This window comes from Saimiri boliviensis, chromosome X, assembly GCF_048565385.1.
Source record: "Saimiri boliviensis isolate mSaiBol1 chromosome X, mSaiBol1.pri, whole genome shotgun sequence".
NCBI classification, from domain to species: Eukaryota; Metazoa; Chordata; class Mammalia; order Primates; family Cebidae; genus Saimiri; species Saimiri boliviensis.
The window spans coordinates 75,131,318-75,146,038 of NC_133470.1; positions in this window are offsets into that span (position 1 = coordinate 75,131,318).

A 14,721-nucleotide genomic window follows, 5' to 3' on the forward strand; every position below is an offset into this window, starting at 1 on the left:
TTTGGTTGTCTGTTCATGTGTTTGTTTGCTGAGGATGATGGCTTCCCTGCAAAGGGCATGATCTCATTCCTTTTTATGGCTGCATAGTATTCCAAGGTGTATGTGTACCATATTTTCTTTATCAAGTCTATCATTGATCTGCATTTGGCTTGGTTCCATACGTTTTCTATTGTAAATAGTGCTAAAATAAACATGTGTGTGTGTCTTTATGAGGAGGGAGACCCAGGCATTTGGGATTCCCTCCCCCTCTGTCATCCACTATGCATCTCAATAGAAAAGAAAAAGCAGGCCAGCTGGTGCCTCCTGAATCTCCTTCCTAAAAACAACAGGCTAGGCCTTGGGGAAACTCTCCAGAAGGTGCTATTTTTACTTAAAACAAGATCAAACCAGAAACCTTTTTACATGTGAGTCCTAAAACTGTAAACCGGAACCCTTTCATATGTAATTCTTGAAACTGTGAACAGAGACCTTTTCAAATGTGAGTCCTAAAACTATGAACCTAAGATTCTTCCACATGTAACATCTAAAGTATAAGCATATATAAAGGCTGAACCTCCCTTTGTTAGACAAGCTCGGCTGTTAGGCACCTATGCCACATTGCTCGTAGCTGAAATAAATTCCTTCCTCCTGTATTCGGTGTCCGAGAGATCCTTTCCTGTGGCCACTCCTGCTACATTTATAGTATAGTGGTTTATATTCATTTGGGTATATACTCAGTAATATCGTTGCTGGGTCAAATGGTATTTGTGATTCTAGATCCTTGAGGAATCACCATACTGTCTTCCACACTGGTTGAACTAATTTACATTCTCACCAAGAGTGTAAAAGCATCCCTGTTTCTTCATAATGTCTCCAGCATCTATTGTTTCCTAACTTTTTAATAATTGTCATTCTGATTGGAGTGAGATGGTATCTTATTATGGTTTTTATTTGCATTTCTCTCACAATCAGTGATGTTGAGCTATTTTTCATGTTGGTTGGCTGCATAAATGTTTTCTTTTGAGAAGTGTCTGTTCATATACATCATCCAGTTTTTGATGGAGTTGTTCATAATTTTTCTTGTAAGTTTGTTTAAGTTCCTTGTAAATTCTGGATATTAGACCTCTGTCAGATGTGTAAATTGCATAAATTTTCTGTGACTTTATAGATTGCCTGTTCACTCTGATGCTAAGTTTCTTTTGCTGTGCAGAAGCTTTTTAGTGTAATTAGATTCCATGGTCAATTTTTGCTTTTGTTGCAATTGATTTTGGTGTTTTAGTCATGAAGTCTTTGCCCATGCCTATGTCCTGAATGGTATTGCTTAGTTTTTCTTATAGGTTTTTTACATTTAAGTCTTTAATCCATCTTGAGTTAAGTTTTGTAGAAGGCATAAAGAAGGGATCCAGTTTCAATTTTCTCCATATGGCTAGCCAGTTTTCCCAGCAAAATTTACGGAATAGGAGTTCCTTAATCCATTGCTTGTTTTTGACAGATTGTCAAAAATCAGATGGCTATAGATATATGATGTTATTTCTGAGGTCTCTGTTCTGTTCCATTGGTCTATATGTCTGTTTTGGTACCAGTGCAATGCTATTTGATTAGTGTAGCCTTGTAGTATAGTTTCAAGTGCAGTAGCATGATACCTCCAGCTTTGTTCTTTTTGCTTAGGATTGTCTTGGCTATATGGGATCTTCTTTAATTCAAGGAAATTCAAAATAGTTTTTTCTTATTCTTTGGTCAAATGGCCATTTTAACAATATTGATTCTTTCTATCCATGAGCATGGAATGTTTTTTCCATTTGTTTGATTCAGCTCTGATTTCCTTGCACAACTTTTAAATTGAAGTCATTACCAACAGCACTGAAGTAATTAAAGAAGTTGACATTTCTTTTCTTTATGTGTGAAATATATTATTTTTTATTTTTTTACTTTATTTATTTATTTATTTTTGAGATGAGTCTCACTCTGTTGCCCAGGCTGGAGTGCAATGGCATGATCTTGGCTCACTACAGCCTCGACCTTGTGGGTTCAAACAAATTTAGTGCCTCAGCCTCCTGAGTAGCCAGAATTACAGATGTGCACCACCATGCCCAGCTAATTATTTGGTATTTTTAGTAGAGATGGGGTTTTGCCATGTTGGCCAGGCTGGTCTTGAACTTCTGAGCTCAGGTGATCCACCTGCCTCAGCCTCCCAAAGTATGGTGATTACAGGTGTAAGCCACTGTGACTGGCCTTCTTTATACTGGATATGTTAAAATGGCATAGACTTTATGAAAACTTTCAATCAATTTAGTCTCTGTCCAATTTGCAATTAATAAATCACCAAATATGGGACTGGACTTGGAATCATAAATACATGGTCTCAGTAAAACATGAGAAAATATCAAGAGGAAAAATATTCCAAAATAGAAGGTATTTAAATTAGCATCCCCCACTTTTTGTTCTTTGGTGCTATTTTACATGGGTACTTACTGCTGAACTCAGGGGAAAAATAATGCGGCAAATTTCAGTCCATCAGCAAGAACTGCAAGATGTTGATTAACTTCAGGCATGAGGTGTAGTATTAATCAAGATCCATTTGTACTTAGTGATATGCCTCACAACTTTCTTTGAGAACAGTAGTTCCTCTTTGTCACTATTCTTTAGAAAGTTATAATTCCCTGTGCATTGCTTCAGGACATCTCTTGGTCATGTAAGCCTGCTAAAGCAGTTTCCCATGCTTTATTAATATATTTTTATTAGATTAAAGTAGTCTACCTGTATTGCAGCTTTCAAAATTTTATTTCTGCTTCTCTCCCATCATTATCTTTATTTTTCTTATTTATCCATTTAAAAAATCAATTTAATGCTATTTTAGTCTAACCTTATAGGATTGAACTAAATAGACTTGACCAATCTACAGTTTATAGTCAAATTTTAGTAATATTTTTATAAATATAAATATATATATGCATGTACATATTTGTCATCAAAAGTAACCTAATATTATATAGCATTCTGAAGGATTTTGATTTTTAAAATCCTTCAAAATCCTAATTTTATTTTATGTGAAATGAAAGTAGCATCATTTTAAATTAATACAATCAATTCAAGTGAAGTAGTGTAGAAATCCAAATTTTATGTTGAAATAAAACAAATTCTATCTTAGTAGACTGCAGCTAATTAGTATTTGCAATTAAGTATTTGCTAATTGGGGAAAATAAAGAAATGGCAGTAAAGCATCAATTTGGATTTATTCCAGTAATTTATTTAAAAATTATTCAAAGTTAATTAGAAATTTTAAATTCTGATTGTAACAATTGGTAATATCATTTTGTTCAAAATAATGAGACACTTTATTGAATGTTTAATATTGGCACATATTTTGTGTTTACCAGAAATAAGTAATGCCAACAGCTTTCTATACCATGAGAGTGACTCAATGACCTTCTTATCTTATACCAAGTATCAATAAATATTTGACCTGATTTTAAAATTTAAATTTCTAGAACTGTCCACCATGTATTTTACTAAGTACAAATAGCCCTTTTTAAAATTTTAAGTATGACTTCTGATTAGTCAAAGTAGCTGTTATAATTGGTTGGTATCCATGAAAAACCAATTGTCAAGTACTTTGGATACTATTCATACTTGTCATCACTTTTCTTTCTTAGAGGCAAGTTCTCACTAAGTTGTCCAGGAAGATCTTAAACTTCTGAGCTCAAGCAGTCCATCCACTTCAGCCTCCTAAAGTGCTAGGATTACAGATGTGGGTCAGCAAACACAGCCTATACTTTTAGCATCAATTATTTAATGTGCTTTTTACAAAATGTTTTCTATTTATCTGTCCCTCTCAGCACCCAATTCCCTTTCCTATTCATCCCCTGATATTGGAAGTAAAGTGATTTTATTTTTTTTTTCTGCCAAATGATCAAAATCACAAAATGAGAAGAAATTATAAATGTAATTTTAAAACTAACTTAGTTTAATGTCATATTAGTCAAAGCATCTCTATATTGGTTATTTTTTCTGGCATTCATAGGTCATATCTACTTTCTTCCTATTATATCCTTGTTGTGAATTTGAATGAGATATTAATGGGAAAGCACAGCAATCTAAATATACCTGACTGAGTAATAGTTCTCCTCTATCTGAAAATGTTATCCTCACAATCATGCAGTTAGAGAAGAAATGCTTTTGCAGTTGCCAGATTATCTAAATAAAATATGTGGATCAATCAACAGACTGATAGGGAAATTATCTAAGAGGGTTTGCTACCAATATTATAACAATTTTACATATTGGCATAATTTATTCTGAGCGTGATGAAGACAAATTAGGAAGCATTTTCAAATTTTGTTTTCTGAGATACAAAATTTCTAAACCTAAAGAGGAATATAGCAATTTGCTATGAGTCATGTGAGGCAAATGAGAAAAATAGAAAAGTTGAAGTCTCTAAGGTGACATTAACTCTACTTGATTTATTATTATGGAGTTGGAGATGAATACCATAATTAAAATTTTTAAATGTGATGATTACTTTCTATAAATAAAGGGAAGTTATTTATAGAAATGTGTTTCCACATGTGTAAATACATTATCTAACTTTAGTCAAATTTCAATTTGTATTTTTTCACCTCATTGTGCTCAATAAAATTTCAATGAAGAAGAACTCAGTCAATGAGAAGCTTCATACTGGTAGTGTTTTATGTTTAGAAAACATAAGAGGTATCAAATCAACTTCTGTGTTATATGTGGTATAAGCTATATTCAGAACACATTTACTTTAGTTATATACGTATATAACTAAGTTGTTGAGCAGACAACAGTAGTAAGTTGAGCAGAACACTATGTATATACATGCATATTTGTGTATATATACCTCTCTTTAAATGTATGTGTGTGTGTGTTTGTGTGTATATATATACTATATATATATATATATATATATATATATATATATTTTTTTTTTAAGAGACAGGGTCTCAGCATGTTGCCCAGGTTTGCCTTCAAATCCTGGGCTCAAGCAATCCTCCTGCCTCAGCCTCCCAACGTCCTGGGACTACTGGCATACACCACTACAACTGGCCCTGTTTAGTCTTAAGAAAGTAAGATTACATAAATTAATGAATATGAAGAATCAGAACCACGTGGCTCTGTAAGTGCTTCAATCATTGAAATCTCAAGTTGCAGTTAAGTTGAGCAAAACAATGCCTCTCTCAGTTACATTATCATAAAAATTGATGGCAATAAAATATTTCACTTGACTGAAGGCAAAGGGCTGACTTACATTTTGAGGTCTCTTTTTATATTGTTTTATTATTCTGGTTATGTATAGTTCTATAGAAAATATAATAAATATAAAGATAGCAATGGCTAATACAGTCAGAGTGTCTGCCTTATTTTCAACTGACAATGTTTAGGTATTTATAGTCCCACAACAGCCATTCTTGTGATTACATTTTGTCTGTATTTATTGCTATGATTTTTGAAGCAAGTTAGATAAGGCCTGACAACCATATAACTATCTCGCTGATGCTAATAGTTGATAATGGTTTACAACAATAATCTTAACCAGAAATAAACATCTGAAATACACAGCAGGGACTGCTGTGGTCTGAATATGTGTGTCCTTTCAAAATTCATATGTTGAAATTCTAACCCTTAAGGTAATGGTATTAGGAAGCCGGCCTTTGGCAGGCAATAGCTCATAAGTGCATCCCTCATGAATAGGCTTTATAAATAGACCTAAAAGAGCTTGTTGACTCCTTCTACCATGTGAGAACACAATAAAAAAGCTCCATTCTATAAAAAGAAAGTGAGTCTTCATCAGACATCGAATCTTTTAGCGTCATGATCTTGGGCTTTCTAATCTCCAGAACTGTGAGAAATAAATTTCTGTCATTTAGAAGTGACCTAATATATTGTATTTGGTTAGATTATCCCAAATAGCCTATGACATAGGTATATGTCAAAACCACCTAGGTGGATTTTTGAAATTACAGGTGCTTTGGTCCAAGCCCCAGCAATTTTGATTTTATATCTTCAACTGAAAATAAGAACTGTTTTTTTCTTAATGTTTTCAACATTATTCTGAGAAGCAATACATTTTCAGCAGCTCTAAAGAGGAATTCTTGCATATTCATATTTTGGTCAAAAAATGCAAGTAAAATATTTCTTTAACCCAAGGGAAGGGATGAGTTAAATATTTGTAATAGGCTGGTAGGTGTAAACATTTTTTTGAGGGGGAAGATTTTATTATTGTTATACTTTAAGTTCTGAGATACATGTGCAGAACACGTAGGTTTGTTATATAGGTACACATATGCCATGGTGGTTTGCTGCACCCATCAACTCCTCATCTACATTAGGTAATTCTCCTAATGCTATGCTATCCCCCCGCAACCTTTCAACCCCCTGACAGGCCCCACTGTGTGATATTCCCCTTCCTATGTCCATGTGTGCTCATTGTTCCACTCATGGGGGAGAATTTTGAGAGCTACATTTCAAACCACAATTTTACATGCCAGATGTTTTATTGTCTTAGTTGCAGATAAAAATCTATAAGAAAGAAAATCAATGTACTTCAAAATATTACAAAGTGGTATCAAGGGTTAACCCTGGCTTTGGAGCATATTCTCAGATTGGTGGTTTTAAAATTTATAAGTTCAACATTAATAAATACAATATTGGAAAATGCTTTATATGTAACAAATTCAAAAGACAGGAATATATCATAGAGGGCACCAGATTTTTAAAGTAGAATGAACATTTATTTGTCACCATACTTGAAACTGGCCATTTAGTTGGGAATCTTTTCCATCTAGTTGTGTTCATCAATAAAAAACATACCCTTAAGGCCGGGCACGGTGGCTCAAGCCTGTAATCCCCACACTTTGGGAGGCCGAGGCTGGTGGATCACGAGGTCAAGAGATCAAGACCATCTGGTCAACAAGGTGAAATCTCGTCTCTACTAAAAATACAAAAAGTTAGCTGGGCATGGTGGTGCATGCCTGTAATCCCAGCTACTCAGGAGGTTGAGACAGGAGAATTGCCTGAACCCAGGAGGTGGAGGTTGCGGTGAGCCAAGATCGCGCCATTGCAGCACTCCAGCCTGGGTAACAAGAGCGAAACTCTGTCTCAAAAAACAAACAAACAAACAAAAAAAAAACAAAAAAAAAAAAACCATACCTTTAAAATTACAGGCAATCAATATCCTATAAATAAATTTTCCAAGAAAAAAAATTTTAAAAAGCACCCCAACAGCTACAGACAAATTAAATACTTAGAAATTAACAAAAAAGTGAAAAATCTCTACAATAAAAACTATAATATACTGATTAAAGGAAGTGAAAAGTACACAAAAAGTAGAACAACATTTTCTGTTTATGGATTGGAAGAATGAGCATTGTTCATAGTACTGAAAGTAATCTAGATTCAATGTGATTCCTAGCAAAATACCAAAGGAATTCTTCACAGAAATAGAAAAATAAATAGCTAAATTTGTATGGAATCACAAAAGACCCAGAATAGTCAAAGGTATTCTAAGCATAAAGAACACAACTGGAGGAATTACATTACCTGACTTCAAATTACACTGCAGAGGTATAGTAACAAAAACAGTATGGTACTGGCATAAATACAGATGCATAGACCAATAGAACAGAATGGAGAACACAGATAAAAAATATTGCACTCCTACAATGAACTCATTTTCAACAAAAGTGCCAGAACATACATTGAAGATGCAATAAATGGTGCTAGGAAAACAGTGTATCTATATGCAGAAGAATAAAACATGATCCCCACCTCTCACCTCATACAAAAATCAAATCAGAATGGATTAAAGACTTAAATCTAAGATCTCAAACTATGAAGCTTCTACAAGAAAACTTTGGGGAAAATCTCCAGGACATTGCAGATTTTTCTGGGCAAAAATTTATTGAGCAATACTCCACAAGCATAGGGAACCAACGCAAAAATTGACAAATAGACATTAAAAATCTTCTGCATAGTAAAGCATACAATCAACAAAGTGAAGAGACAGCCCCAAAAATGAGAGAAAATATCTGCAAATTGCTTATCTGACAGGGCAGTTATATCCAGAATATAAAATGATCTCAAACAATTCTCTAAGAAGAAATTCAATAACCCAATTTAAAAATGTTCAAAAGAATTTGAATAGACTTTTCTCAAATGAAGACATACAAATGACAAAGAGACATATGGAAAAGTGTTCAATATCACTGATCAGAGAAATGCAAATCAAAACTACAGTGAGATATCATGTCACCACAGTTAAAATGTCCTTTAAACAAAAGTCAGGAAATACCAAATGCTGGTGAGGTTTTGAAGAAAAGGGAACCCTTGTACACTATTGGTGGGAACATAAGTTATTACAACCACTATGAAGGACAGGTTGGAGGTTCCTCCAATAACTAAAATAATATCTGGCATTCCCACTGCTGGGTATATATCTAAAAGAAAGAGATCATTATATTAAAGAGATATCTGCAGTCCCATATTTGTTTCAGCAGTGTTCACAATAGCCAAAATGTGAAAGCAACCTAAGTGTCCATCAACAGATGAATGGATAAAAGAAATGTGATAATTTTACACAATGGAATACTATTCAGTGATTTAAAAAATGAGATTCTGTATTTTGCAACAACATAAATGGATCTGGAGTTTATTATGTTAAATGCAATAAGCCAGGCACAGAAAGACACAGTTTACACGTTATTTGTATGTTCTTAAGATCAAAACACTTGAACTCCTGGAGATAAAGGATAGAAGTATGGCTATCAGAGGATGGGAAGTGTTGTGTGGTGGGGTGGGGGGTGGAGGGGAAGAAGGGAAATAAGGATGGTTAATACACACAAAAATAAACTGTTAGAAAGAATAATTAAGACTGACTATTTGATTGCACAAGAGGAGGATTATAGTGACCAATAATTTAATTTGACATTTAAAAATAACTAAAAGGGTATAGTGGGATTGTTTATAATACAAAAGGTAAGTGCTTGAGAGGCTGGATATCCAGTTTTCCATGATGTGATTATTACATATTGCATGCCTATAACAAAACAGCTCATGTAACCCATAAATATATACTTGTACAAAACCCATAATATATACTTGTACAAAAATTAAAGATAAAATTCAATAAAGATTATTTGCTAAGAACAGGGAGATTGGTAGAAACAGATTATTTTAAAGGTGATCAAAAAGTGTGAGGAAAATTATTTTTATCTTCACCCTGAAAATTAAAATGATGTCAAACAGTTCAATAGGATTTTCAATTATCATGTATATAAAGAGAGTCATGGCATGGAAGATTAAAAAAAAATAGATAAAAAGTAGATTTTGTCCTTAGAGGTTCATTTTCTAGAAGGAGACTATTTTAAGTCATACTTAAAAAACAACATAGTAGTATACAGATAGACCTATTTTTCAACTTCTTATGGAAAAACAGACGAGTGCCATATATAATGGGATAAAATGAAGGTAAAGCCAGGTGGGGAAAATAGTATTTTAACATTAACAGGTGATACTTTACTGTGAGTACAATTCATTTTTCATTATTTGCTAATAAATTTTGTCTAATAGACTAAATTCTGTTTAGCTTTAATTTAAGACGTTTTATGAGTTTCTTTTTCCTTTTACATTGTTTTCATATTTCTAGGTATCATCATATGATTTCTATAAATTTGGTTCTCATTAAAAATGTCTCACACAATAATGTCAAAACATCTCAGTATATGCAGATATCTCATGTAGTCTAGTCTTAATGTAAACATGCCATTTAAAAAGTGCCTCTAAGGGTAGGAAGTGGTGGTTCATGCCTGTAATCCCAGCACTTTTAGACGCTTAGGTGGGAGGATAGCTTGAGCCTAGTAGTTCAAGACCAGCCTGGGCAACAAAGCGAGATCCTACTATTTTTTTTTTTTTTTTAATTACCAGGTATCCTTGCATGTGCCTACTGTAGTCTCAGATACTTAGAAGGCTGATGAGGGAGAATTTCCTTGAGCCCAGGAGTTTGAGGTTGCAGTGAGCTATCATAGTATCACTGCATTCCACTCTGGATGACAGAGTGAGATGTCTTTTAAAAATAATATTAATAAAGGGTAAATAAGTAAATTGTTACTAAGATATGAAAACAATTTTAGTACTCAGAATGTGAACAGATTCACATCTAAGTTGGAAATTGACACATTGAATCCAGGAGAAATCTGTAAAGGACAACCTGAACAAGAAATTACTATTTTCTATTTATTTAAACTAGAGGAAAATTATTCTTAGAAGAAAATAAATCTGTTCTAAGGAAGTGAGATGTAACTTCCAGATTATTATTATTTTTTTTCATTTTTTCTCAACATCTAACTTAATTGGAAAGTATAAAATGGGACCTTGAAATATTTTTTTCTTTGTTCATAATAGTTATAAGGTCAAGGAAATTCAGTTGACTCTCAAAGTATATAAAATATTTTGACATGAAAATACAGATCATAAAATACGTAAGATGGTGGTGATAAAAATTAAATACCAAAATGAAGACTCAACACAATTTTTTGTGTTGTTTTAAGGTTCCACTCATTCTTTTCTTGTCAAGTGATTAACAGTTTACAAAGTATTGCATATGCAAAGAAAAGACGTGAGAGTTATTTTAAATTCAGTAATATGATATGCCATAGAAACAATTCATACAAGCTTCTCTTTAAAATCAATGAAAAACAAATTATACATATCAAAATATTTAATTTATGAAACATTGCCCCTTAAGACTGAGTCACAGTTTTCAGGATATGTCAGGTAGCACTATATTAATATTGATGTATGACGTGCACAGCACTCTGCAGGACACAAGCAAGAGGAATGCAATGCAGAGGCAGAAATAAAGCACAAGACATGCTTTATATTCTTTAGCATTCTGGCTGCTTTCTAAAGAGCACTCAGAAAATCGGAAAGAAATGTTATTAAAAGGAATCTATAAACTTTAAAGGGGCTTATCTCATGGCAAGTAGCCAAAGCATTTGATCCTAATATTCACTGGGTCTGATTATTATTGCTTATGAATAAGGCCTTCAAAATAATGGGTTCTTGGGATTCCAGCTGTCCTGTGACTCATGGTGCTATGTAGCATTATATTGGCTCTTATTTCATTACAGTTGTAAAAAGCTTTTGAAATGTCTGATCCTCATATTAAATTAAATTCAAATTTGTGCTTAAAACTTACATATATTCATCTTTGTATGTGTATTTCGATGATCCAACTTTTTATTTATTAAATATAAATTTCCTTATTTTCTAATTTTATTTTCCTACTTCTTTTTATCCATTCTTTTTTTTTTTTTTTTTTTTTTTTTGAGATGGAGTTTCGCTCTTGTTACCCAGGCTGGAGTGCAATGGCGCAATCTCGGCTCACCACAACCTCCGCCTCCTGGGTTCAGGCAATTCTCCTGCCTCAGCCTCCTGAGTAGCTGGGATTACAGGTGCGCGCCACCTTGCCCAGCTAATTTTTTGTATTTTTAGTAGAGACGGGGTTTCACCATGTTGGCCAGGATGGTCTCGATCTCTTGACCTCATGAGCCTCGGCCTCCCAAAGTGCTGGGATTACAGGCTTGAGCCACTGTGCCTGGCCGGTAGGCATCTGTTTTTTTATTTTTAATCTCTGTGTGTGATGCTGATGTTCATATGAATTTGAGAACAATGATCTATAGATCCCCCTTCCTCTCATTTTTTTTCCTCTTCCCCTTTGTTCACTATAACTACTATTTTGCTTTATCCCACAGTACATACAGGCACATACACATACACACACAATTTTTAGAATAACAACACTAAAATTTCTAATACCAACATGTTGAAATTTAAAAATGTATGTTATTTTTAATTGTATGCTTTGTTTTTAGGATGTATTTTATTAGTGCTATACTTTCCAACGACTGTTCTGCTTTTCTGCGGAGATGTGGTCTTACAATGTCACCCACACTGGTCTCAAACTCCTGACCTCAAGCAGTCTTCCCACCTTCACCTCCCAAAGTAGTGGAAATATAGGCACATACCACCACATCTGGTCAAATTACTAGGCTTCGAAGTAACTTAATTTTATTTCTTTCTGTAGTTATATCTCCAACTTGATATTCAGTTAGGCTTATTTATATTAACTGTTTATTTGAGTATTAGGAATGGCATTTCAACATTTAATTTTGTTTAAACATTTTCTATATATTTTCATGGATTCCAAAGCAAAAGTACAAAACATGGTATATTCAAAAGTCATGTAACTGCTTTTTCCAATAGCTTCAGATGTACAAGTGGATTTTCATTCCATGAATGAATTTTACAGTGAAGTCTGGCATTTAGTGGACCCCGTCACTGAACCCAATAGGTAATTTTTTAATTTTTTTCCCTTCCTAACCCCCTCTCTTCTGAGTCTCCAACGTCCATTACACCATTCTATATGCTTTTACAAACACATAGCTTAGATGCTGCTTATAAGTGAGAATATGCAGTATCTGGTTTTCTACTCCTGAGTTACGTCACTTAGAATAGCCTGCAGTTCCATCCACAATTTTTTTTTTTTTTTTTTTTTTTTTTTTTTTTTTTTTTGGCAATAGTAAATTGTGTGGCATTAAACATACCGGTATAGATTTGTTTTAAATATAATGACTTCTTTTCTTTTGGGTAGATACTCAGTAGTGAGATTGCTGTATTGAATGATAGATCTACCTTTTGTTCTTTGATACATCTCCATACTGTTTTCCATAAAGGCTGTCGTAACTTACATTCCCACCAACAGTGCATAAGTGATCCCTTTTCATTATATCTATGCCAATATCCATTGTTTCATGAGTGTTTAATAAAGGCCATTCTGGCTGGGATAAGGTGGTATCTCACTGTGGTTTTAATTTTCATTTCCCTAGTAATTAGTGAATTTGGGCATCTGATTAGTGACATTGAGTCAATCGTATTCATTGACATGCATATGTTGGCTGTGGATTTGTCATAGATGGCTCCCATTATTTTGAGATATTTTTCTTTTTGTGTGGTTGTTGGCTATGTATACATCTTCTTTTGAAAAATGTCCATTCATGTCATTTGCCCACATTTTAATGGAATTATTTGTTTTTTTCTTCCTATTTTTTAACTTCCTTGTAGATTCTGAATATTAGTGTTCCTTTTGTGTATGTATAGTTTGAAAATATTTTCTCTCATTCTGTATGTAGTATGTTTATTCTGTTTATTATTTCTTTTGCTGTGCAGACATTTATTTAATTAAGTCCAATTTAATTACTTTTGTTATACATATATTTGCTTTTGAGATCTTAGCCATAAATTCCTTGCATAGGCCAATATCCAGGAGAGTTTATCCTAGATTTTCTTGTATACTTTTAATGGTTTAAGCCTTTAATCCAACTTTACTCAACCCTTGTGTGTAGTGAGATATAGGGATCCATTTCATTTTCCTACATGTGGCTATCCAATTTTTTCAGCACCACTCATTGAAAAAAGTGCCCTTTCCTCAATGTAAGTTTTTTTTTAGCTTTGTCAAAGATCGGTTGTTATAGCCAGTTGGCTTTATTTACAGGTTCTCTCTTCTACTCCATTGATCTTTGTATCTATTTTTATAAAATTACCACACTGTTTTGGGTACTATAGCCTTACAATATAATTTTAGTTTCGTAATGTGATGCCTATGGATTTATTTTTGGATCAGGATTACATTGGCTATTCAGGTGCATTATTGGTTCTATATGAATTTTAGAATTGTTTTTGCTAAATTTGCGAATAAAATGGCATTGGTATTTTGAGGAGAGCGTCTTTTAGTCTGTAGATTGTTTGGGCAGTATAGTCATTTTCACAATACAGATTTTCAATCCATGAGAATGTAATATTTTTCCGTTTGTTCCAGTTGTCTACAATTTATTTCATTAGTGTTTTTTACTTCTTATAGAGGTCTTTCACCTCCTTGGTTAAATATATTCCTACATATTTTATTTTATTTGCAGCTATTGTAAATGGGATTGAGTTTTTTACTTGATTAACAGTTCAATTGTTTCTGGTATGTAACAGTACTCCTGTTTTATGTACCTTGATTTTGTAATCTGAGACTTTACTGAGTTCATTTATTGATTTAGTAATCTTTTGGAAGAGTCTTTAAGGAATAAGATTATATCATTGGAAAACAGAGATAGCTTGACTTCCTCATTTTCAATTTGAATGTCCTTTTTCATTTTTCTCTTTCCTGATTTTTTGGGCTAGAACTTCTAGTACTATATTGAATAGAAATGGTGAATGTGGGCATTTTAGTTTTCTTCCAGTTCTTAGGGTGAATGCTTTCACTTTTCCCCAATTAGTGTGATGTTGGCTGTGGATTTGTAATAGATGGCTCTGATTGTTTTTATATATGTTCCTTCAGTGCCTAGTTTGTTGAGGGCCTTTATCAAGAGATGTTGGATTTCATCTTAACGCTTTTTTGCATCTACTAAGATGACTGTATGATTTTTGTTTTTAATTCATTTTCGTGATATGTTGAACCATGCTTGCCTACCTGGAATAAACCCACTTGATTGTGGTAAATTATTTTTTAATGTGATGTTTCATTCAGTTTGCCGATATTTTTTGAAGATTTTTAAATATATGTTTATCAGGAGTACTGGTCTGTAGTTTTCATTTTTTCTTGTCTTTTTCTCACTTTGGTTTCAAGGTGATACTGGTTTTTGAGAAAGAGTTACAGAGAATTCTCTCCTTGATCTTTTG